The 24592-nt window shown below is 36.9% G+C and overlaps 1 protein-coding gene across 2 annotated transcripts in view; it reads right to left on the reverse strand.

The window, feature by feature from the left end:
• Nucleotides 1–24592, reverse strand: part of LOC122566928 — a 301987-nt gene that overhangs the window by 167987 nt on the left and 109408 nt on the right. Inside the window, exon 2 of one of the 2 annotated variants that reach the window (XM_043724910.1) lies at nucleotides 22660–22753. The exons of the other annotated variant lie outside the window; for it this stretch is intronic. The gene's annotated coding sequence lies outside the window, so the exon portion shown is untranslated. The remainder of the gene's footprint in view (nucleotides 1–22659; nucleotides 22754–24592) is intronic. 2 annotated transcript variants of the gene reach the window in all.

The following is a 24592-nucleotide window of genomic DNA, read 5'->3' on the forward strand; positions in this document are numbered from 1 at the left end:
CTTCTCCTCCTCTCTTCCTTCTTTCTTCTACAATTTGGTCTCCTGTCCAACTTCTGTTGATATTAATTACTGCACGAATACTTTTCACACTGACTTTGTACGCTAATTAATTAGACCCGAGTATAATAGATTATTTACGTTCGTATCGTTTGGTAGTACAACAACTCATACGATCACAAAAATTTGATAATACGGAAATAAAACGTAGAATCTAATAGAAAAAACTCTTCTTGGAAAACAGAGGTACAAATACCTTCTGTAGCCATTGTATGCGTCAGCGTTACTTTAATTAGGTACTTGTTAGTTCACATCTCTGTTCGTTAGTATCGGACGTTTTCGAGGTTCCTAGGAAGTTTGCACTAATAGATACTGATCATTTGCGGAGCAAGAAGATGTTAATTTTGCTGTATAGTGAATAATTAATTAAATAAAATAGAAAATAGAATAGAATAAATACAACAGATAATAGGATTTTGATGAATACATTCGTATTACAACTGTTGGAACTACAAACAGCGATGAAACATGGGAATAATAATGCGAATTTGATTCAAGTCTTAACTGCGTTTTGTTCGCCTATTTTCTCGAGAGTTTCATAATGTATAATTTGTCTTACCATGATAAATAGTAATTATTCTAACGAGAATTTCATTTAAACACCTGTCTTCTATCGTTTATCTCCTGAAAAATTGTACGAGCTTACGATATTTATTTCATTAGGAAGAATAAATTATATTAACATTAACGTTTAAGCGTGCGTAAATATGTATATAAATATGACGAATATATGTACATAATATAGACATATAATTAGCAAGAATAGAATATAACTTGTAATCATTATTTGCACGAAACTATCGGAACTTTTTCTAGTCACCTTCTTTTGGTATCACTTTGGATTTTGGTATCTTTGGTATCAGAAGCATCACGATGAAACGTAACTGTAAGAGTCTGTTTATAAAACGTCGACACATACAAAGCAACAAGAACGATAATATTTTCCAATAATAATTTTAATTATTGCGTATCTCACGACAGCAATTTATTTTTCAAACTGTCACCAACCTGTCAGAAACTGCGTGAAATTTCAACAGAATAGAGCGTGAAGTCGATTTAATAAAAATACACGGGAATTAAGGGACATCCTTTGCTACGGCCCTGTCCATTCCGATCGCAATTTTTCCCCGATAACCGAATACAAAACAGAAATAAATAGAATTGGAAAAAAAATATGTGTAACGCTCGTACTTGCACGAACTTGCACGAGCATTTAAAAAACGATAGTTGTTTAAAAAAACTTTTTTCTGCGTGAGTTTGACATTTGCGTTGGTTTCGCTGCCTGTGTGTAACTGCATCCGCAGTTTGCGTGCGAATGAGAGGAAAATAAAAATGTGGGACAATATCGTTGAAAAATAACGGACGACAAAAGTAATTACGATGATGTCGTAAAAAAAAAAACCGCTATACGAAAATGTTCTACGGTGCTATACTTTTTGACGGTGTACAATCGCACAAACACGTGCGATAGTAACGTTGAACATTACGTTCGTAACGAGACGCGCATTAACCGCGATCTAACTGAAAGAAAATGAATCTCGAAGTATTGTATTACCAACGTGAAATAATCTCCGAGAATATAACGTCGCAATGGAAAACTTTCTGGGCGCACTGCGCGATAAATAACGTTGGAAACACGCAAAAGTAACTGTTTAATCAAGGAGATGTTGAAATTTCAGAAATTGGAAAACGCAACATTCCTTCAACGCAACATCGGAAAAGAACATTCCTTCGCATAGCTACGCAAGAAACCATTCATTTTTCTATTTAGTTCACTCTGCATCCGGTACATAAATATTTTAAAAGCAGTAGAAAATGAGGCAATAACGTTGTCTTCGTAAAACATTTCCACTTTCTTCCATAAATATTTAAGAATTGTATTTACGCAAATTATACGATATATGCAGAAAAAATTAACACACATAACACGCCAGTAGCAATTCTTTCGTGGTCGAAGGCGCATTTTCAAATATTTCCTTATCCATGATATAGTAATGCGCGTTTATCACCGCTGTAACTCGTTATACTTCAAAAACGTCACTTCCTACAAATTTCGAAGTCCTGCCTAATTATAATTTTCACACCACGTGTATTATAACGACACGCAATATCGCATAACTACGAGCGAATGAACTTGAATGAAAGCTCGTTATGCGGGCGTTTCATTAAGTTATTAGACATAAACGCCTAACATTGTGCAGCCAGAATTCAGTACGCAAATTAAGAGGGTTGGTTAGCCAATTTGCGAGACAATTGCAACCGTCATCAACGGTGCTTTTCACTCAGCGAACACCTAATTTCGTGGACAGAAATCTGCTAACGCCGTGGCCGGTCACCCGTCAACCTCATACAGCCTGTGTATAACAGTGGACGTGGTGACTCTTACGTGAAACTTCGTGTCCATTTTAAATTCCTCACGGCCACTGACGAGGTGACATCGAAGACGACCGTGTAGCCCACGAGACGAGTGGAATTGCAAATCTTCGTCGCGGAACTTGCTGCCCTTCCTGTAGGAAATGCTTCAAAGAAATGTTGCGGATTCGACTGCAGAGAGTAACCCTAATACGCTTTTCCGTGCTGCAGAGTTGGAAACACGACCAGCGAAACGGCATAAAGGCGAGCACAGCTCTCTCTCGCGCATCGTCACGCGTTGCTATTGTCGTCTTATTTGTATAACTACGTCTGTTGGGAAGAAACTTCAGTTGATGCCCGATTCACTGAATTCTGCTGATTAAATTGAGCCATGTCGTGCAAAAATCTAAAAACTGTCGATGATTTGAAATTGAGTAATAACTGGGAGATTTTCATTTAAGAAGAAAAAGCTAGCATCATTTCTATCGGGACCATTTTATTTCTTCGTGTTGTTTCTGGCAAAAGTATTTATAACGTTAGTATATTTGTCACGAGTAACTTTCTTTAGATTTATTATTTCAAGAGATTTATTTAGATTTATTGTTTCCCATCTGTATCGATTTCATTTTTAGTCAAGCGGTTTGGAAATTCCTTGGAAAATAACTACAAGCGCAAAACAGAAGTGTGGCTTGGTACTTTCAATAATTTTATAATGTAAGAGTAGTTCTATTCTAAGATCGGCAATTTTTTTGCAAAATAAAGATCAACATTGTGGGATCCACACTGTGTTCGACTAATTTTTTGTTATTTTAAAGGTTCGTAAGTTTCTTGGTCCAATTCATTTATCTGAATGTGAACTCCTGTGTATTATATCAGCTTCAATTATATAAACTGTTTGTTCCCTGACAAGTCCAGATAAATGGAAGCCTATTGTATGTGATGTTTTCTCTCCAATAATACATATTGCCGTTCCAGTGCAACAATGGCGCAACTGAAGAAAAGTGACTTTTCAGACGAGGAAAATCAATTTCACTTAGTAACACTTGCGATTAAATAAGGAAGGAGCCGTTTTATGATGTTGGGATAAACAACGCTTGTTTGCATTTTCCTACCTCCATCTAGAGGCTAGAGATGTTAGAAAAATTATTAAATTTTTATAGTAGAAAGATTAGATATGTCCGAGGCTGGTAATTTGTCTGAAAATTCGCAAATTCTCAGTTACTTTCGCACTGGAACGGCCATATGCATATAACTAAGATTGTACAACATTCTTTTTAAATATAAACATTTTAATGCTAATAATCAAAGAACAATTTCTTTTGCTACTCTGTCAGAAAAAGTGAAAAATGCGTCGACTAATTAATTTTACTAACCAAACTAATCGATCGCAAAAAAGACGTATAAAACAAGAGGCGTTAACTATTTTAAAAGTTTCGTAATTGAAAAGCAAAAGCAAGATGTGATAGTAGAAGTTAGCAACGTGAAATTATAACAACGATTAACAGATACAGAATAAGTTTTATAGAATTGAAGCAGTTAGGAATCGTAAATTTAAAGTACTGACCATACAGTGGGGCGATTATCTGCGAACAACTAAATTAAATGAAATAAGATAGAAATAAATTTTCTTCTTCCATTATTAGATAATATTTTATTCTTGAATGTTTCAGCTGCGGTGTATAATTAAGTTATTTAATCATTTCTCAAAATCTGATCACTGGTATAAATATTTTATTGATAATGAATGCCTTAGATATTGACGTTATCTATCTTAATACCTAGAATTTGTAATATCGATATTTAAAGCGCAGTTAAATGAATTAAAATTTAGCAGATTTCAACCAAATTACTTAATATATTTGAAATGTTCTGATTTCTGCTCAATATAAATATTAAAGAATAATATATTTATAATTCGTCCTGTAGTATCGAACACACAGTGTGTTGCAAAATAGTTTCTCTTCGTGAAGATTTCAATTTCTTCCATACTAATAATAATAGTAGTAATGTTAACAATAATAACAATGGTAATAACAATAAAAATATTCAATAACGTTGTACATTGTTAAAATCCAGTATTCACGTTGTACAATTAACGACTCTTCGCGAACAAGTTTCAACGAAATCTCAAGATATCTTGAAAAACCGCATTGAATGGTAGTTCTTGGCTTAAAGTTAGACCAAAAGAAGAAGCAGCCGCGCATTGATTCGAGTTCGCGAAATACGGTGTATGAAGTGGCCATCTTCTCTGGGTCAAAAGCTGATGAATCGAAACGGCCACGTCAATGAAAACACACGTCACGTTGGTTCCACTGGATTTCATGATAAGAGACGACCGAGTGTACTTGAAAATACTGGCATACAAACGGTTCACGTTGTATCAGGCTACGTATCTCAGAGATAATATTGAAATTTCGTCCTTTGACGTTCTGAATCGCGGGAGCGCTCGATTAACCGGTTCAATTTATTGTGCGCCGTTACAAATGAATTTAAATAAATTCATGAATACAACGGCATAAATTTCCCTAAAAATAACCGGGTTACTCTGCAACCTCCGCTATAAATAATACACTCCACCGACTCGGGAAAGTATTAAATCAATGGATATGAAATATCGTGGAAGCAATTAATTGGTGTAGCTGTTACGTAAGCCGGTTCGATAGGATTAATACGATTGTTAGAGAAAATAAACCACTTCTCGGAAGATCTCCCTCGTTTGCCTAATTTAAATATAATTTCATTATTAGACTACGAATGAAAGAACCTGTAATCTTCATTCGATCGTCCTTTATCGTTAGCATAACCGGGGTAATAGAGTCACTGTTTTTAAACGTTCGCACGCGATAGCGAAATTGTCAATTTTACGAACTGTTTTGTTGTTCGATGCGTTGTATACCTTCAAGTTGCATAATTTTGAAACTGTGCGGAAGATAAGAATAACGTCGATAAACAGTTACGGTAATCGAGTTATCGGTATAACAAGTTTTTCGATTTCTTCCATTAAAATGAAACGTTTCGCGCTTTCTCTTTCGTAAATATTCCTTCGCTCGAGTTTACTTTCGTTTCGCCATGAAGTTTATCAGGAATAGGAAGACTGAAAAATTAAAGAAGAGATAACAACGCCGTGTTTTATTATACAATGTAACGAACTCGTTCTATGGAAGCTGCAACATTATTTCCGCATGGGAAAAGAGTAGGATTAAATTCGTGTTTTAATTATTCAAGCGCGTTAAAGATTTTATGCCTGGCGACAGTAGAATGAGTCATACTCTGTCAGACCCGCTCTTACGCTGAAATAATAAAGTCTGTATTAGTCGCACGATGCGATGTTTGCGTCACGCAATGTTACACATGTGTTACAACTTTATAGCTTTAATTTCAGACGCGGCCAATGTGCCTGCAGTTTAGCACGGGATTTACTATAATGATATCCCTTTTTCAAATTCAAATAAACACTTCCGTGCAAACACAGTGTTTGAAAATCTTTTTAATTATTCGAATTTATCTGTTCGTCGCAATGGTAACTTTACATTCCCGTTTGCAAAAATTAGTAATTTCGCGTGTGTAAGCGAATTTATTATTATTTCATATTAACACCGTATACCAGAGTTTCGATATTTTTACGTAATCAACAAGCGATCCTTTTTTCAATCATCTTTGTTTTTCAATTCTGTTTTTAATAATTATACAATTTTCGTCCCTGCCTTTGTATTGCTTTCGGAATTTAATTTCGACAAGCCGTGCTTTTAAAACAGCAAAATTTCGACCTCGATCTTTTCTCAATCGCGATTAACGATCTTTTTACAAGTACTGCTTGAAAATGACAATTTATGAGCGTACATATATTTCTTGGTTCGTAGCGTTGTTGAACCGAGAATGGTAATAACTATTTTTCAGAAGTTGCCACGTCTTTGCTACACCCTCTTTGTCGTTTTTCTCTGGCACACTTTTATGAATCTCTTAAGTAGACTGTTCTTTGATTGCCAAATAATCTCCTCATATTTTACCAGTTCTACAACCTCCACGGGTAGAAGCACGACCAAGTATTAGGACTTGCTCCATAACTTCTTCCTCGGGGTGCTTAGTAAGAATAATATCTTCACTTTACCAAACGTGATTCTCACGTTTTCAAGTCTCTTACATTGAATGCCCGATAATTCAACCAATAATACGATCATGACGCACGGTTATCTCAAGCGTTATTTCATACTTATTGCAACTTCATCAAACGGACTACGACAACAAATGTAGTTGCCGGGAATTCCTTTCAGAATATCTTATCAATTTTCCTTTTATTTTTAAACATTTTTGGGAAAATGCGTGGCTAGCCCTCCACTCGACTGATATTCGATTCAAACCAACAAAATAAACAAATTGCGAATGTACAAACGAACTCGCAATTACAGAGACAATTATAAATTATTAACAATGAACGTTGTCTTCAAACTATCACATTTGTACTTGCTTTTTACATACGACATTTACATAATTTTTCTGTCGCTCGATTCCAATCCGATCCCATTTCTGTTGCCTCAAACCGAACCAAACTAAATTAAAAATGTTGTTGCCTTCGCTGCTTTTTCTCTGAACTGTATATTTGTCAACGAACTAACGGATCACCGTGAAAATCCAAAATTGAGTTTCTCACTTCTAATACACTGTTACGCGCGTTAAAACCTTGTCACGGTACATCGATTATCGCGCGTCTCTCCTTCCATTTTCCGCGTGTTCTCTTTTTCTCTGGTACCAGCGCCGAAGGCTACCGCGGTAAGAAACTTTGCCACAGAGAAACTCGTGGCGGATGGTACACAGTTCTGGGCCGATCGGAAGTTGCGCAGGCCACACGGTCCCCGCGTGTGCAGAAATTCGATGTGTTAATTTACCAACTTGTTTCGGTTTCGCGAAGAATTCCCTCGCACCAACTCAGAACGGATATCGATCTTCCATTACTTTGACTCATCATCGGATCATCAATGTTTCAGCCGCGTCTAGTGATCCTACCATCACCGGACGCCATTCATTTATCGATTATTCTTCGACCATTTCTCGAGAAACATGCTTTCTCGATTGAACATATTCTAAATTGCAGATGGAAATACTTTTAAGGGAATTTTAACTTTCACCGGAAGTCAACGAGGAAATTTTATCTTAATACTTTAGAACAAATACGTATCTTTGTGCTTCGAATCGATAAAAAGAGTTCGATGGATATTTTTCGTACGAAATAAAAATAGAAGGAAAGTTATCTGTGGAATACTCGTAGGAACTTGCTCCTGCAATCACGTTAAAAAGTGGCAAGATTCGGCATTTTAAAAGCTTATTATTGTTTCTGGAGAAAGACAATGCCGTACAGTTAGGAAAAATGATTGCCAATTAAACTTGAATAAAAATATAACAAATTTAAAAAAGAAATATAACTTGGCATCAAATTAAACTACGAACGTAATCTCATTTTCGTATCTGTTTTTTTATCAATAAATATTTTTAAAAACTTCTACATCTGTTTCATTGCTTTGCGTCTACTTAAATGTGCTTCTGACGAAATATTGCGCAGATATAGTTACTTTCAATGTTGCAACGTAATGCGAAATCCCGCTATTCGCAAGAACACGCGTTCAGAATCATCTTCTAAATCCTTTTCGACATTTTTTACTGCACGTAAAATAATCGTTTCTTACGATATCATTTTATTCCATATCAGAAATGAAGTTTGTGCGTTATCGATTTTACAGGCTCTTCATAAGTATCACGATTCTACAAACAAAGGACAGTTTCAACTTGGAATATTTCGAAACAGAATTTTGATAGACACGCCATCATTCCAGATAACACGTCGATTTATAATATTAGGTCGACCGAAAAGTTTCTTTCGTTTTATAAGCAAATAATATACGCACAATGCATTTTGTTTTATATTAGTTTATTGAATTATGCGCGAACATAATAATAGAAATATAACAAAATGTATTACATCTAATTCAATAAAATAATATAAAAGTGAAATTGTTGTTCATCCATTATCATCTTATGAAACGAAAGAAACTTTTCGGACAACCTAATATAACACACGATGGGCAGTGAGACGAAGATTAGCATAAACTTTTCTTTGTCTCGATCCGAGAAGCTATTCGATCCGTGATCAGATCATTCAACTACGATTAATCCATCGAGCGCGACTGTAGACTGGCGAGAAGAAAGCATCGATAACGTTGCATCTTCGTCGAGGAGGAGAATGCAGCTCGTAAGGTAAAAGTATGGTCGCGCTTAAGGTTGCAAGGAAATTTGAATTTAAATTTAAATGCAAGCTCTGAAGAAAGTTTATTAAAAACGAAGACGAACGGCTGTCGGCTAGCTGTCTTTCTTGCTCTCAAATGAAATTACACGAAATTGCATCGTTAATTAAACTATATCCTGTAAAAAACCGGTAAAAATAATTTCGAACGATGTAATACAGAACATGAAGTGCAGTTCGACATAGGATCCCAAATGAGTATGTTTGCACGAATTTTTCTTTCCCTTTGACACGTAAAAGACTTATACGCAAATATTCTCTCGATCTTTTAGACACAAAAGATTTCGACAGAAGAGAAAATTGCTAATTTATCCGATGTTTCCCATTAAAAGATAACGGAAAACGATGAATTACCAACGATGAATCCAATATTTTTCGACGAAATAACGTCGATTTACAATTTATATTATCCGTATCGATATTGCGCGGCTATGGCACGGTTCCCTTTCGACGACCATTTTTATGGGTAATAAGATAAAACTGTTATAATCTAGCGTATCCGTCCCGGAACGTTACGTACGCAACGGTGCCGACACATCCACGACAGAACGTTGAAACACGCGTTTCAACCCCTTAAGGCTACCCTTTAACCCTTACAGACGAGCGACCTTTTGATCCTGCGTTTCTGCTGCGTCACGCGTTTGTCTTCGTTGTTTTTAATTGAAGAAAACAAAGAAAGACATATGACGCTATCGTATTTTTCGTTGCGCGTCTGCACTGGCCCTAAATACGGCTTGTCGTCGATACAAATGTCGTCGAAACGAAAAATTCGTGACACACGGGCTCTGTGTTCGACGTGCGACGCGATGTAACGATAACTGTGTTTTATTTAACTTTATCATTTTCTTCTTTTCTTTTTTTACGCCTGGGGACACGTTTTATGGAAATGTGCGAACACTTGAAGAGTTAAACGAGATCGTTCACGCTTATCCGTCAGCGACCGGTACGTGACGTTATCGTTACGTGACGAGCCGCCGTGCCGTATAAGTCGACCTATAATTGTATTTTCGGATGATCTCGCTGACAGAATGGCTGAAATTACGGGCGTTAAACTCCGGCAAAGGATTTTTGATCAATGGACAGATGGTAGGTTTGAAATTGCAAATTTCTCGCCCGTCATCGTTAGTTGGATAAAAAGTCGGTCTCCATAACGGGATTTGAGCAGGGCCAGGTCGTAGAAGCCGGGCGCAATTCGAGGCTTGAATTTAACGACGAAGCAGTCGACCGTATAATTAACAAAGAATTTAGTTCAAAGAGGAAAATGTAGAGTGACGAGAACCGGTGAAGAGTCGGGCACGAACTACTCGTACATTTCGCCCCTTCCATTGCTCTCTCCTTTTATTCTTCGTCACCCCTGCACACGGACACGTGTACTTTCGCCGGAAAGAAGGAAAAAAGAAAAAGAACCCTCTTTTTCTCCCTCACCATTCGCACCCTCTTTTAATTAATATCCGCGTGTACCCGCGAACATTCACGGCTAATGATACCAATAGATTTTAGATGAATTCGCCAGACGACTTTCCAGTCGTTCCGGAAACTTTCGAGGAAACGCGAAACGAGTTTACTTTCTTTAACACCTCGCCGTGGGAAAATGCGTTCTGTCACATAGACGTTCTATAATCTGTTTTATAATTGGTTTCAAGTTGGCTTCGCGACGAATATAGTTTCCATTCAATTTTCCGATATACGCGTGGTACGTGAGAGCGATGTCTTGCGAACAGACCGCGGACGTTGATGCAAATTCATATTTTTACCAAAGCGATCGAGAGGATACGATATATATTTTGAGTCATCCAAATAGAAAATCGTTTCGCGTATTAAACATTATACAGTGTACTTTACCGTGCGCATATTTCATACATCTATTGCATATTACGCGGAAATTCTATAAAATTTTGCAGTCAAAAGTTTTCCATAAATGCATAAACATTCGCAGTCTACTTACGACGCATGTAAATGAAATGTTGCGGATGCAAAATAATCCCCATTCGCTTTGCGTTTGCGACGAAATTCCGTCAGCTCCTTTTCCAGTCTTTCGTATTTTCGTTCGTAGCAGGCAGCATGATTTGCCGTGCACGAAGGTATGAACATCGACAGCGTTGAATGTAATATTGAAATTTTATTCATGAAGTTGGCGACAGAGAGCTGGATCACGTCTGAATTTATTACAACGGCCAGTTACATTTTGTAAAAAGTTACGAGCTGAAACTTCGGAACTACGTTAATTAGAAAATGAACACGGGTCGGGTCAGCGTGGCGGTATACGCGAATCGTGCGATTTTTAATTTCTAACTTGCGCGTGTAACGCTGATGTAAGTTTCAGAACGGCGGTCTCAGGTGACGTCGCGACGACAGCCAGTTTCTAAAAATGCTACGTGGCGTACGATGAGTTGTAACAAAACCTTCAACAACCTCACATTTTCTTCGTAACGTCCAGAACTTTTAACACGTTGTTCGCACTTGTTCGTATGAATTTTTTTAACATACTGCAATTGAGTATTACGCGAACACAGAAACCGTAGCACGTCTGGTAAATACGTCTGGTATGCGAGTAAGTATGCTACATGTAAGAGTTACAGCTATGATAAAGGAAAGAACGTAAACATTTTCGTAAAAACAAGCGAGAAAATGTGAAATTTCGATAATATAGTTGCTAATATAAATAATTTATTTGGGCCAGTAATATATGTTACTTGAAATTTATTCGAAATTGATAAATAAACCATTTACTATTTATGTCTGAATTATCTCTGAATCTTTTAAACGTCTTTTTTATATTTATTATATTTCAAGCCAGTTCGAAAAACGATAGAGAATTCTGATGATCTTTTCTAGCGTAAGGAGTATGTGAGATAGGAAAGATTTTTCGATAGCCCTCGATGATTGAAAGAATAAGATTAACAAGTCACTTTTATGAAATATTTTTTAAAATTCATGGCTCTTCGTTGTCGATATACTTCCGAAACATATGCTTTTCATTGATTACATAAAAATGAATGTCTTTAGAATTCTAAAGATGGTTGTGTCATTTATTTATCTATTTCGCGTTATCGACGAATATGCGAATTTTGCCGATAATGTATTTCCAACGTCAATTTCTTCATCTCGCGAACTACCTGCCAACTTTAAAGCGTCTCGTTTCAACTTCCCCTCAGTCAACCAAAATTTCAACTCGACTCCAATCAACTGAAATTTGTAATTCTGCCAACTCAAACGAAATTCGCTCAAAACTTTCGAAGCTATTAACGTTCAAATCCTTCTAGCTCTCTGTTAACCATCTTCGTAACCAAATAATTTCAATCAACAACTTGTCACTTTCGAATGCAGCCCGCGCCATTCGTTCTCGCGCGCGTGTTCACCACCCCTCTCTGTCGAACGTAAAATCGGCTCGCTAATTTGTTTCCTTCGCGTAATACGGAACGTGGTCGTGCGATTAAATTGCACTCGCCGAAACAGAAATACACGCGTGCCTAGTTTTTTCAGTTCTCTTGATACGCGGAACACGTATCGTCGCTGGAAATCTCGTTTCAGTATCGAACAGTAAATGGCGCGTAATATTGGTCACCGTTAGTAAAAACGTCAGTGGAAATTCATTACTCGCCAAAGCGTAACAATAATCGCGATAAGCGTTCTTATTTTTCAGATCGGCCAACAATATATGGAATTTTCTCTTTTCCTTCTTTACGAGCTGCTTCTCCGCTGGAAATTTTTCGAACCTTCTGAAGTACATTTCTCAAATATTTCAAGTTTCAAATGTTTATATATTTTGTTAGTGTTCGTATGCAATATATTCTTCCCTTTAGCGTATCCAGTGAATTCTAATTACATGAATTTAGTATGAAACTAACAACAGCGTTGTAACGCTGTGGGAACGAAATACGATATAATTAAAAAACCGAGAAGCGATGTAAGTGCAACGTGAATTAGCAAAAATACGCGATGCTGGAGAAGCCACGGTCGAAGTATTAAAAAACAAAAACGCCACGCTGAATATTATCTAAAGCACGCAGATACCTGAGATGCTGGCAAAAAAGCTGGTAGAAAAACCTTAAATATACTGATGCGATGAAATGGTTTCATTGCGATAAAGACGGTAATAATGACGATTTTATACAAATGGAAACAGCACACGAAAGCGATAATGGCACGTGCCTTTTTATGCCGAAGCATTCGCGGCATTTGAGAAAGAGCTTCGAAGTGGTTCAAAGTATAAAAGGAATGTAATAGCAGTTACTTATATTGGAAAAATTGTGGCATTCAGCAGCCAAGAAGGTGTACGCTCCATAGACATTCACAGAATCTACCAATTAATCTTAATCTATATTTGAATAAATGAAATTCGAACAGTTTTGTTTCCCTATTAGCTCGCACAAGGGATATTCTACTATAATTTGAAATACGTAGATGATAGTATGATTTTCTTTTGTCCATCGTTTTGTTTTTTCGTATATTTATTTGCTAACGTTGTATTTCTACTTACGTTTGGGGCTTCAAAGACTATTGTTCGTCTCAACGACTGTTGACATTAGAACTACCACACCAGTCAGATTGACTGGTTTTGCAATTTTATTTTAAAATTCCTACTTCATGTTATATTTTTTTCCGCACGATAACTAAAAGAATAATATAATGAATTTTATTTTGTTTTTTATATATTCAAATTGAAAATGAATTTGTATCGAGGCTATTTTTACTAATACCAGTCGACTGGTTCTTGTCAAAGTGTAAAAGGACCCTGCGATCTGTTTATCGAACCCCAATTAACCAGTTTCCTCGTTTTGTACAACTTGTCACAGGTTTTTAAAATTTGTACTGCGTATCATTCGATATGACGATATCAGTTATCAGGAAAATTCCGGATCGATCGCTAGATCGCTAGATGCTAACGCTAGAAATATCACAGCAGTCAAAACGACTGGTCCTGCAATTTTATAAATGTATCAACCCTCGTTTAGGGATGATGGCTCAAGATGGATTAATAATACCAGAAATGTACTACATAACATGGAATTGCTTCTGTAAGAAAGTAATAAATTAATAAATATAAAAATATTCTATTGCCACGTATTTTTTAAAGACCAGTCATTTTGACTGGTTTTGGTAGAAATAGCCTCGTGTTAACTATCGGTAGTTCTAGTGTTAAAAGCGTGAGTGCGCTTTTAAAAAGCTTCACGAACTATATCTTCAGACCTGACAGAACCTCCCATTTTGAGCTGTTTCGCATTACAATAATTCTCTTTGCTCGTAAAGTAACATTAAAATAAAACAGTGAACTGAAACCAACTCTTATCATGTTCTTTCCCTGTGATTTCGATACGCTGTTTTAGTAACAATTTCCAAGCTAACTTCTCATTTCTTCATCGTCTTACATTCCCTTTAAATTCCTATCGGACGATACTGAACGAGGGAAAGCCCTAAGCAAACGCGACAGAAGGTGACGATGTGGTTTCACCAAATCGAATTTCAACGCGGCGTTCATTGACCGCAATTTCACGTCCGAGAAGAAGCCTTGGCGAATTAATCGTGTGTAATAGCCACGGCGAAGCGACGCATCGAACGTCGATGACGTCGGGGCGAAACGTCCATAGTCTTTGCAAGCTTGCAATTATTTAAATGGCTGCCTGTTAAGAGAGCCCTCTATTATACCGTCCACGATGAAGGAAAAACCCGCTGGCTGATACACGCAGAACCCACGAAACATACAAGAATTTATCTTAGGAATTGTTTTTCAGTGCTCGCACCGTCATCGATTAAGCTGCTGCCGAACTTTTTGCCTGGCCAATGAGACTGAGCATGTTCAATCAGGGAAATTGTTGCGCAGTCTGCGGTCTCTGCGCTTAATGGATCCTTCGATAAGCGAGAAAAAGGACGTCTGGTTGAGCTGATGGTTGCAGACAGTAGAAAAAGACGCTGATTGCTGTAACGAGCGGACGTAGTTCGTTTGTTGTTATATCTTACGAATCAAAGTGAAGCATTAATGGCGCTACTTTTTAACACGATAGATTGGAGAACTCGTATCGAAAACTAGCCTTGTCAATTTATGTCCTTTTGTTATTTTCTTTTTTTTTCTTCTAGAAAAATTAGAAAATAAGTTTTATCCAGGCTTTATTCGTCAGAGACAAATTGAAGGGTTTCATTGGGTTTTTAAAATCTATAGACTGGACTGTTTATGTCAATAAATTACCAACCTCGTGCCGCAATAATTGGGTAGAACGAACGAAAAATTAAACGGAAATAGAGCATTTCTATTGAAACGCTCTTTCCTCGTTTAATTGCTTGTTAAATATGACCTGTTCCTTTTCAAGCGAAACATGGTGCGCCCTTCATTTATAACTGGCAAAATGCAAAAGAATTCAGAGCTTTAAATTCAATCGTACAAAATGTTAAAATACATGTTTAATGGTTATTCGTATGCGTTAAAAAAATACAGTGTGGCTTATGAATCTTTCGTTTTTGAAAATAAGAACGAAGCTGAAAGCTATTGATAGTCTTTATATACTGTATATGCACAAAATATGCACAAAAGACACGCCATAAAACTGCGGAAAATTACTGAGAATAATTGTTTTGTATAAAAATTCGAAGACACGTTAAAACATATATATACACATATTTTTGCACAAATAACAAACAATTTTTTTACAATATTTCCTTACAACGTGTAGGTTTCTCTATATGTTTAATGTATCTTCTTTCAATACCCTCTGTCAAGAGGAAACCCGACAAATGGAAAGGACGCCTAGAATCGATTTTTTACTATTACGTCACTTTTTCTTCAGACTGAAATTAATAAACATTTTGTCGTCGTTCGTCCCTCGCTAACAATGAACCTTTCTCACCATTGTTTCTGATGAGAATTGTGGATCTTAATTGCCGAAATAAAAATAAAGGAACACTAAGGTTACACTTAGAATTCATATTAAAACAGTTTTAGACTTATTTCATAAATGATGTCCAGGATCTTCATCGATATACATCTGCACGCGTCTCAGCATTCTCTTTGTCTCACCATCTTCTGTACCGCACTGCCAACGGAACAGTCACATTCATCTGTTTTTCGAGACGCTGTGCACACACATACTTCCATACATTCATACTCACATGTCACTACTACGCGACTAATCTAGTCTAACACACAAAATTATACATATCTCAATAGTTTCGAAAGGTATTCTATTGGTATTCGACTATTATTAACGAAATAAAGCATCGAAACCGACTATCTCGAAATGCAACTTTGCCTGATACCTCCTTATTCCTTAGAACATTTCGATTCACTGTGCGAAAGCACAAAAAGATAAGCAGATTCCGGAAACTGTCGAACGATTCGTGAACAAACTGCGAGCAGTTCGACGAGCAACGCTAAACCCAAACAGAGATTAACGATCGAACCATGAACAACGAGAACACCAGCCCGGTAACGTCATGGTAAATATTAATTCTCGTGCATGCGAGGAAGCTGTTCGTGAACTAGCACCTCCGAGCTTAAATGGTAATGTACATCGTGAATTCTAAGCGTTCTTTATACCCCAAGCAAGATGCGCGCCGAAACGGCTCTTTTCGATGCTACCCTCCTCGACTGTACCTCTCTTTCGTTATTCTCATAATACGCGAGAAACCGGGCGGCAAGATTTACGCCTGGCGCATTCAAAATTTACGACGAAAGGGGTGTTAACCCTCCGGAATGCAAAGAACCACGGCTTTACACTGTTAGCAGTCGGGTTATTGTGCTATCAATATTTGATGTTCGTCGCGTTCTCTCGGCACGCTGTGTCGAAAACGATTAAAATGGATGTGCGAGCAGAGTATTGTTAATCTTCCTCTGTCTTAGAGTATTCTTCGAAACTCGAAGGGACGGAGATTAAGTTCTGCCGTCTTCGCAGCACGCAATCTGTCGACGAAAGATTTACAGAGGCGTTAGGCGTTTTAATTCTTACGAACAGACTGCCGATGTTTATTCAGATTCATATTTTTAGAAAAATAATTGGAGAACAACGAAACATTTAAGTAGAAATTTATAATTCACCGACGAATTCTACCGATTCACGAAATTGTAAATAAAATAGGATATTTTGGATATTTGCTGGATTTTTCTAGTTTCCAATTGTTTATATTTAAATATTCTAACGCTGCCTATTTATTTATACGCAACTTGCGTGTACCACCGTCTTGCAATCCATCGTCGATGCAACTATTGGTTGTCCGGAAAGATTCTTTCGTTTTATAAGGAAATAAGAGACGCACAACGTTTTTTGTTTTATATTACTTTATTGAATTATGCACGAATATAATAATAGAAATATAACGAAATAGATCATACGTAATTCAATAAAATAATATAAAACAGAAATTGTTGTTCGTCATCACATTATCACCTTATGAAACGAAAGAAACTTTTCGGACAACCTAATAAATAAAAGTTTAGCAAATCCGGAAAAACGGTACCATTAGCGTTTTATTGTACCTGATTGTTGCTTTCGCCAACTTGAACCGAATAGACTACTGATCAAAACGTCGCTCTATTACCATTCCATTTTACCTCGTTATTTACCAATCTCACTATAGTTTTCCTTAAGTATCCCATTAGCTTTTCTTAAACGTGAAACCGCATTGAATGCAGGTACCAGAATACGCTACACAATTAAATGGGGCAAACGCATAAGGGTCTTGGAGAAAGACTAAGCCACAATGGAGTAGAACGGCGGAAAGTGTGACTCGTTCGTGACGCTCTTGAAACGAGATTTACCGCGGACTTCCACCCCTTTGCCACCCCCACCACGGGCGACTTCTTAATCTCGTCACCTCTTCACGATATTCTCCGCTTTCGCTAATCCAATTTTCCGCTTAAAAAGAACGAATTTTAAAACGATCTCGCGGCTAACCGAAAGCTGTTTTAATTATTTTTCTGCCATTAAGGAAACGATTATATTTTCCGATGTTATCGCGCCTATTCTTGATAACCCGGCTTTCAGACGACCGACTTGTGCGATCCAAGATTCGTTTAATTGTTTCGTCGTTACTTTATTCGTTCGTCGGCATCTTATCTTACCAACGAAGAAAATAAATACGTATAGTAATAGGTTTGTTATGCCAGCGAATCGCTTACGTTTACCATTTTTCCTTTAATTCGAATTAACGTCGCTCTTACTTGTCAGCCGAATTTCTTAATCCGTTGCCATCTCTATTTGCCACGATCAATTATTCCCAAATGAGGAGCAACCGAAACGTTTTATCAAGTTTTAAGTATTTACACCGAGTGGCCAAAGTGTCCAGCCAATTATTGGGTTGGCAACTAAGTGATTGCGGATTTTATCGATACCACCTATTGGCAAAACCCGCAATCACTTAGTTGCCAGCCCAGTAGATTTTTCATTTTGTATTCCAAAAATATATTTAAAGAATTTCAACTAATATTACACGCATAGCTATGTATTGTAGCAGTGTGCGTTTATTGTACTGTCTGCTTTCACTGACTATGCCGTTATACAATCATATAAATGCAAATATGACTGTATTCATAAATAAATATTCATATAATATTCGTATAATACTATATATGTGTTCATATAAATACGATTGTATCGGGAATTGAACAATCGCATTTATATGTTTCAGAGATCAAAGAGACAAATATACATTTTTTCATATATGCTTTTTGCAATTCCACAAACTTCGTACATAAATTACTCGTAAAAACATTTTGCTTTATATTTGTTATTCATTTTTCTCTTCTATCGTTTCGCTGCTAGTAATAAAACGCCTTTTTGAAACTAACAATGTTACAGATCGATTATTTCCATCTGGCCGACCTAATATATGTACAAATGTGCGCGTTCTACGCGACAGAAATTATCGTTATGCGAAAACTAATTAGCTGCCTTTACATCTAGTAGTTTCCGCTTCGATATTCATTAAGATGCGAGAAAAGGACATTCAGACGCTTTTCTCTCGAGCGTTCTACGATTTCGCCTTCGTTAACTTCGATTTATTAGCTGTTAATTGCGACTCACGCTCTCCTCTGCTTCTCATTACGTTCAAAGAAGCCTTTGATTTAATGAACCCTCTGTAATGAAATTTATAAAGTGAAAGAACGCAACCTTTTACACATTTTCTACGTCATGTACGCCACTTTGACCTGCTTGGTCGTTACGCTTATCAGCTTCGCGAAACATGTATACTTAATCAAACCCTTTTTTTTTTTCAAGGATAAAAGTATGCATACAATGTGTAATTCAAATTCTCGGCCTTGTTAAATTCATGAATACTGATGAATAAAAGCTTGCAACAGTGGCGTCGAGTCTTTTAAATTGTCTCCGCTTATCGGGCTTACGATCTTTTGCCAGCAAAGCGTTTATTTATGGCTCTTAATTTATGAATCACGCCAAGTAGAAATCAATAGAGTGCGTTTTAATTTGCGTGGTCACGAAGTCCCGGGAAAAAAGATTTACGCAAAATTTATCGCCGTTTGTCTTCCTCCTATTAATCATAAACGTGCGTTCTTCGAATCTTCCTATGAAAAGAGTGATCGTGGACGATTCATAAAGTTTCTGAAGCTTTTTATGTTAAATATCAATCTGTTTGTAGCATCGTAGGAAAAGATTGCCAAAGTCGTATTACTTGAAACGTTAAAGGAAAAAAGGAAAGAAAGGGAAGACTAAAAAATACCAGGAATTTGATTTTGACGCGTCCAGGTGATCAGGTGCGACGTTGAAAGATAAATAAGAAGAGACGATAGAATTTTCATTGAATAACGAATAACGTTATAACAACTGTAGCTGGATGCGATAAATTAAATCACTGGTTGGAGGTTCAATGCGGGCTTCACAGCGAGGCGAATGCGTACACCTGAATGGGGAAAGAAGCAAAGCGCAAATAACAAATTAACTGACTCGAACTTGTAACGAGCTTCAAGAACGCTGCCGCCATTTGTTCCTGACACTGTGCGGAAACTACCCCCGTCTTTCTCGACTACAACGGTGATAAGAATAATTGAACATAAAATCTCTGTTACGCGAAACAAACACCTTCTGATTTCTCTCTCGTTACTTGCATTTTTCTTCTTCTCCAGATTATTTCAATGCCTAATTACTTGCTTCCTTTCTGATAAATTGGACGCGCACACAAAGTGAAATGTTTTAAAAGCAAACTGAATATGGATGGTTGTTGCCTTGGCGCGGAAATCTAATTAACACTAGAACTACCGCAACAATCAAAATGACTGGTGTCACAATTTTATAAATGTACCAACCCTCGTTTAAGGATCATGATCTTAGATGAGTTAATAATGTGAAAAATGTACTACATAGCATGGAATTCCTCTTGTAAGAAAGCAATAAATCAATGAATATAAAAATATTCCATTGTTGCGTATTTTTTAAAGACCAGTCATTTTGACTGGTTGTGACATCAATCGTTTTAATTGCTGATAGTTTTAGTGTTAAGAACTGGCGATAATGTTTAAACTATTATTTACAGTAGCGTGAAAATTATTCTTTTATCGTACAGTATACACGCATAGGTATCTATGTTAGCATTAAAAACAAAAAGATTGGACATCTACCATGGGATTGTTTGTACAAAATCTAGCAAACTCCGCGAACGTTCTAAAATTTATTTAGAATTTTGCGAGCGTAATCACGAGAGTCGTGTCTCGTTACAGGGTTCATGAAATTTCAAAATGTTTTCTACAACGCGTCTAGAACGTTCATAAGTAATCTCTATAAATGTTTAAATATTTTTCGCCAGCCACTGTACATGCATACGTTACGGATATAGCTAAATCTGGAACTCCATGTAACAGACGTAACATGGAAATTAAAGATTCGGTCACGCATTCTCAAATCTCTCCAAATGCTAATTCTAATCTCGCTGAACATTTTCCAATCTCGATTTTCCACGTTGCCAGAACTATACTCTACGTAACTCTAGCATCGAAAGAATATTCGTTCGTTCAAGGACTACGGCAAGATACGAACTTTTCCTCGTTACGTGTAAGCATCTGAATATCCGGAACACGCCTTTCATTCGATTTACGAGCGTGGAGAAGCATTGAAACGGACAGCCAATCCGGAAACGCGAAAGGAAATTCATGGGCACGGAAGGAACGAAGGGAAAAAAGAGAAATTCGCGAGTACAAAGATTTCGATCGTTAAAGGGATAGTTACCAGTAGAAACAGGGCCGAATGAAAAGAAGACAAAAGCGTCGTCGTCCCGAGAGGATTTCCTTTAACTGTGAAATATTTACGAACGGTGTATTGCACGAGATCAGCGATCAAGGAAAGAAATTCGCATTCGTATTTGTCAAAAGCATGCAACCGGGCGAAAAAACGCGAAGAAAAGGATAGGGGAAACGCTTTCCCTGCCTCGCTCATGTCAAACAGATGGCCCGTGTTTTCTTCCAGTTACTCGTCCTTTCGAATTTCCAACAATTTCCCTTCTTTTTCTTTCTTTCGCTTTTTCTCGCTTTTGCCCGGTCTTCGTAGAATGCAACGGAAAGGAACAAATGCGAGGAAAGCGCGTTCACTCGCGGGCGTTAATTAATTTTTCTCCTTGCTTCTTTAAGACTTGTGTTTCGTTGCTTTCAATGGAAACGTCAGGCTTAGAACGAGGTTACCTACGCGTCTAAATTTCATTATTGTTAAGGAAGCGAAACACAGAAGGGCAAGAGTAATTACAGCTACCTTTCACGAGATTAGAATGTAGAATGGTCGCGCTGTAGAATCGCAGCAGCACGGTGCAAGCATTATATTTTCTTTGTAAATATCTTTTCCTTGCAGAAATACCGTGATGTTATTACATAGTTGGCGTACTAGTATCATTTCACCATGTTGTTACTTGTGTTCTTCAATTATTTTACGCGGTCTTTCTCTATCTCGATTATTTTACGTAACGAAGATACAGGAGACGAGCACGATGCATCGTAGTTTCTATTTTTTTACGGGGAAGCAGTGTTAAAATTTAGTACATTGTCAGTTAACTAACAAAATTAACCTTTTATTTGATTCGAAGTAACGAAGGAAAAGCATGAAATCATGATGAACGATGGCAAAATATAGTACGCAGAAAATCGTCGTACAGTTTCACCAATAAAACATTTTACACTTTATTCGTAGCTTTGTCGATTCTTTTTCTCTTTTCCTTTCGCACACCTATAGAATGCAAATGCTTTCTCTATAAGAACAAATTTAATTCACCGTCGCCGATAATGTGTAGCTACTTTTTAGAAGCCATTTCATTTCTTCAACGAAATATTACACTCCGACGTATCGGGTATGTTAAAAACCTTTCAAAGTGCCGAGTATCCGATGAACGTTTTTGCTCGTGTTATTGTGATACGACAATTGAATTACCGAGACGAAGCTTTGGCGATAAGGGGCGTAAAAAAAAAAACAGGCACGCGATCGAGAAAGAGTTTCGAAAGGAAAGCGTAATATGAAATCGTAAAAATTGAAAGGAGGATGTCAACTACAAAGATTGCAGGGGTGAAAATAGCACTACGTACTAGAAAGAAAGAAAATACTTGTTAAAAATGTACGAACGAGAAAATTTGATGTTGCTGTTACATTTTACGTTGTACCTTTTATTTTCTCGAATATTTTTTACCGAAGCATGATGAAATTGATACAACGAAATTAAATTAAAATTCGTGTCCGATACGTAATTTCTGTGAAAATTTGTTGCTATATATTATATTCTAAATTACACCTTCTGTTTCCTGGAATATCTTTTACCGGAATGTAATGAAGTTAGCATAACGAAATTAAATTAAAATTCGTGTCCGATACGCAATTTCTGTAAAAAATATGTTAGTATGTATATTATACTCTACGTTGCACCTTCTGTTTTCTGCGATATTTTTTACTAAAGTACAATGAAGTTTGTATAACGAAATTAAATTAAAATTCGCGTTCGATACGTAATTTCGTAATGAAAGTAACATGTTAAAAGACTATACATACGCGTGTATATACGGTGGACTAATTGCAAAAGTTTCGCAGGCTGCTACTAGCACCAACATCCGAACCATGAATATTTTTAACAATGACGACTTACCTGAAACATACGAATAGCACACGGTTACTTGAAAATGTCAACTGTATGAATATCGAGTTCAGCGGATTAAAATTCAAATGAAGCGTTATTAATTCATTAATAGATTAACGATACATGTGTCTGTTTCAACTTCGTTTCTCACATGACAAAACTAAATTTAAAAAATATCCCAATATCTGATCGAAAATTACTCACGTGTCCCGTTAATAATAAGAGAATGAGATTATTCTACGATTCTTATTCTCCGCGCTCTTAGAAATGGACAAATTTTATTGCGAAATGGGCTGCGATATTCTTAAAAGAAAAGAGTAACGTATAGAATTCAAAAGATAACATAAATTTCCAGCACGTTGAATCGAATTTGTGAGAAATAGTTCGATTCAGAATTCAATGTTTCCAAATCCCAAGTTCCAAGAAGTTCCGCAAAGTACGGAGAAGTTGGTTTAATCCGGAGAAAAATTCGTCAAAGACCAACAAAAATTCCTTTCAGGACCGATAGAAGAAGTGTTGAAAGTACAGCAGGAAAAATTCTCCACGGTACTTTAGGTGTTCCCTTATTGAAGTTTAAGTAAGTGGAAAAATGCACTGTATCCGTCTCCAGAAAAGTTCATGAATTCCCGGAAAGGTACCCTACTGTGGTCCGATTTGTATAATAAATAAACTCTTTTTAACGTAAGTAACGATAAACTGAATATATAGGGTGTTTTGTTTAACTGGAAACGCTAGAATATCTCACGAGGGGACAAAGTTATCAACAGAATGTTTTAACAAAAGCTGTTCGATTCGTACAGCCACATCGTATGGGGCAAATTATCTTTTTGCGTGTCCAACATTGGGGAAGATTTTAAGGTTAAATTCATTCGTTCAAATGAAATCGTATATGTATTTTTTAATACGTTAATCGATCCATCATATCATTCACTATGAAAAAAAAGTAAAATAAATATTAATCTAGCAAATATTTCGTCTCCAACTTGCCAAATGTACAATATGAAAGACAAAGAGAGAACAAAGCTGTATTTTTACGTTCACGTTGTCTTTATTCTTCATACGTTACACTTTGACGAATTAAAGTTAAAATATCTGTTAAATTAATCATTTCTCGATATACATATTACAAGTTAATATCTTTCTCATAGAGAAGCGTGGTTCTATTCGAAAAATTGAAATTGACCATAAAATCTCCGCCGCTACGAAAAAAGAAGAAAATAATAATTTACTACATATGACATCCCCTTTCGATCCAAATAACTTTCGTTAAAACGTTTTCTTCTTTTATAACTCTAATCCCTCGCATTCTACCGTTTCCAGTTAAACGAAACAAGCCGTGCACATACGTATAATACTAGAATTTTATGCCACAGAAATACTCGATGTCGGAATATTAAAAGCAAATCGCTATGAAACTTCGTAAAAATTTATCCCAAGCAAAGACGGCGTAAAATTGCAAATCACGCGAAATACAAATTCGTATTCTCCTCTGTTTGGTGTACAATCAATTTCACGAAGCTGATGCAAGGGAACAACATCTTTCTCCGGCAAAAGCGACAGCAGAGCTTCGGAACATCGATCGGGGGTAACGGCGAGGAACGAGAAGCAATCGCGCGGGTCGAACGCTGTATATAAGCCTCGAAATCCACGGGAATTTCGCCGCGTGCTCGACCGTTGCGGGCAAACAGTTCGGAACGCGGGCCTCTTAAGTGTTTACGAAGAGTTGGTCGTGAAGAGGAAATCGCTTGGGCGGCGGACGAATCAGTTTTCTATGGCGCGGCCGCGGCCCGTTTCCCTTTATACGTTCCATCACGACGAGCAACGTTTCCAAACCTTTCGTTCGTGATC

This window comes from Bombus pyrosoma, linkage group LG1 (assembly GCF_014825855.1).
Source record: "Bombus pyrosoma isolate SC7728 linkage group LG1, ASM1482585v1, whole genome shotgun sequence".
Classification (NCBI taxonomy): domain Eukaryota; kingdom Metazoa; phylum Arthropoda; class Insecta; order Hymenoptera; family Apidae; genus Bombus; species Bombus pyrosoma.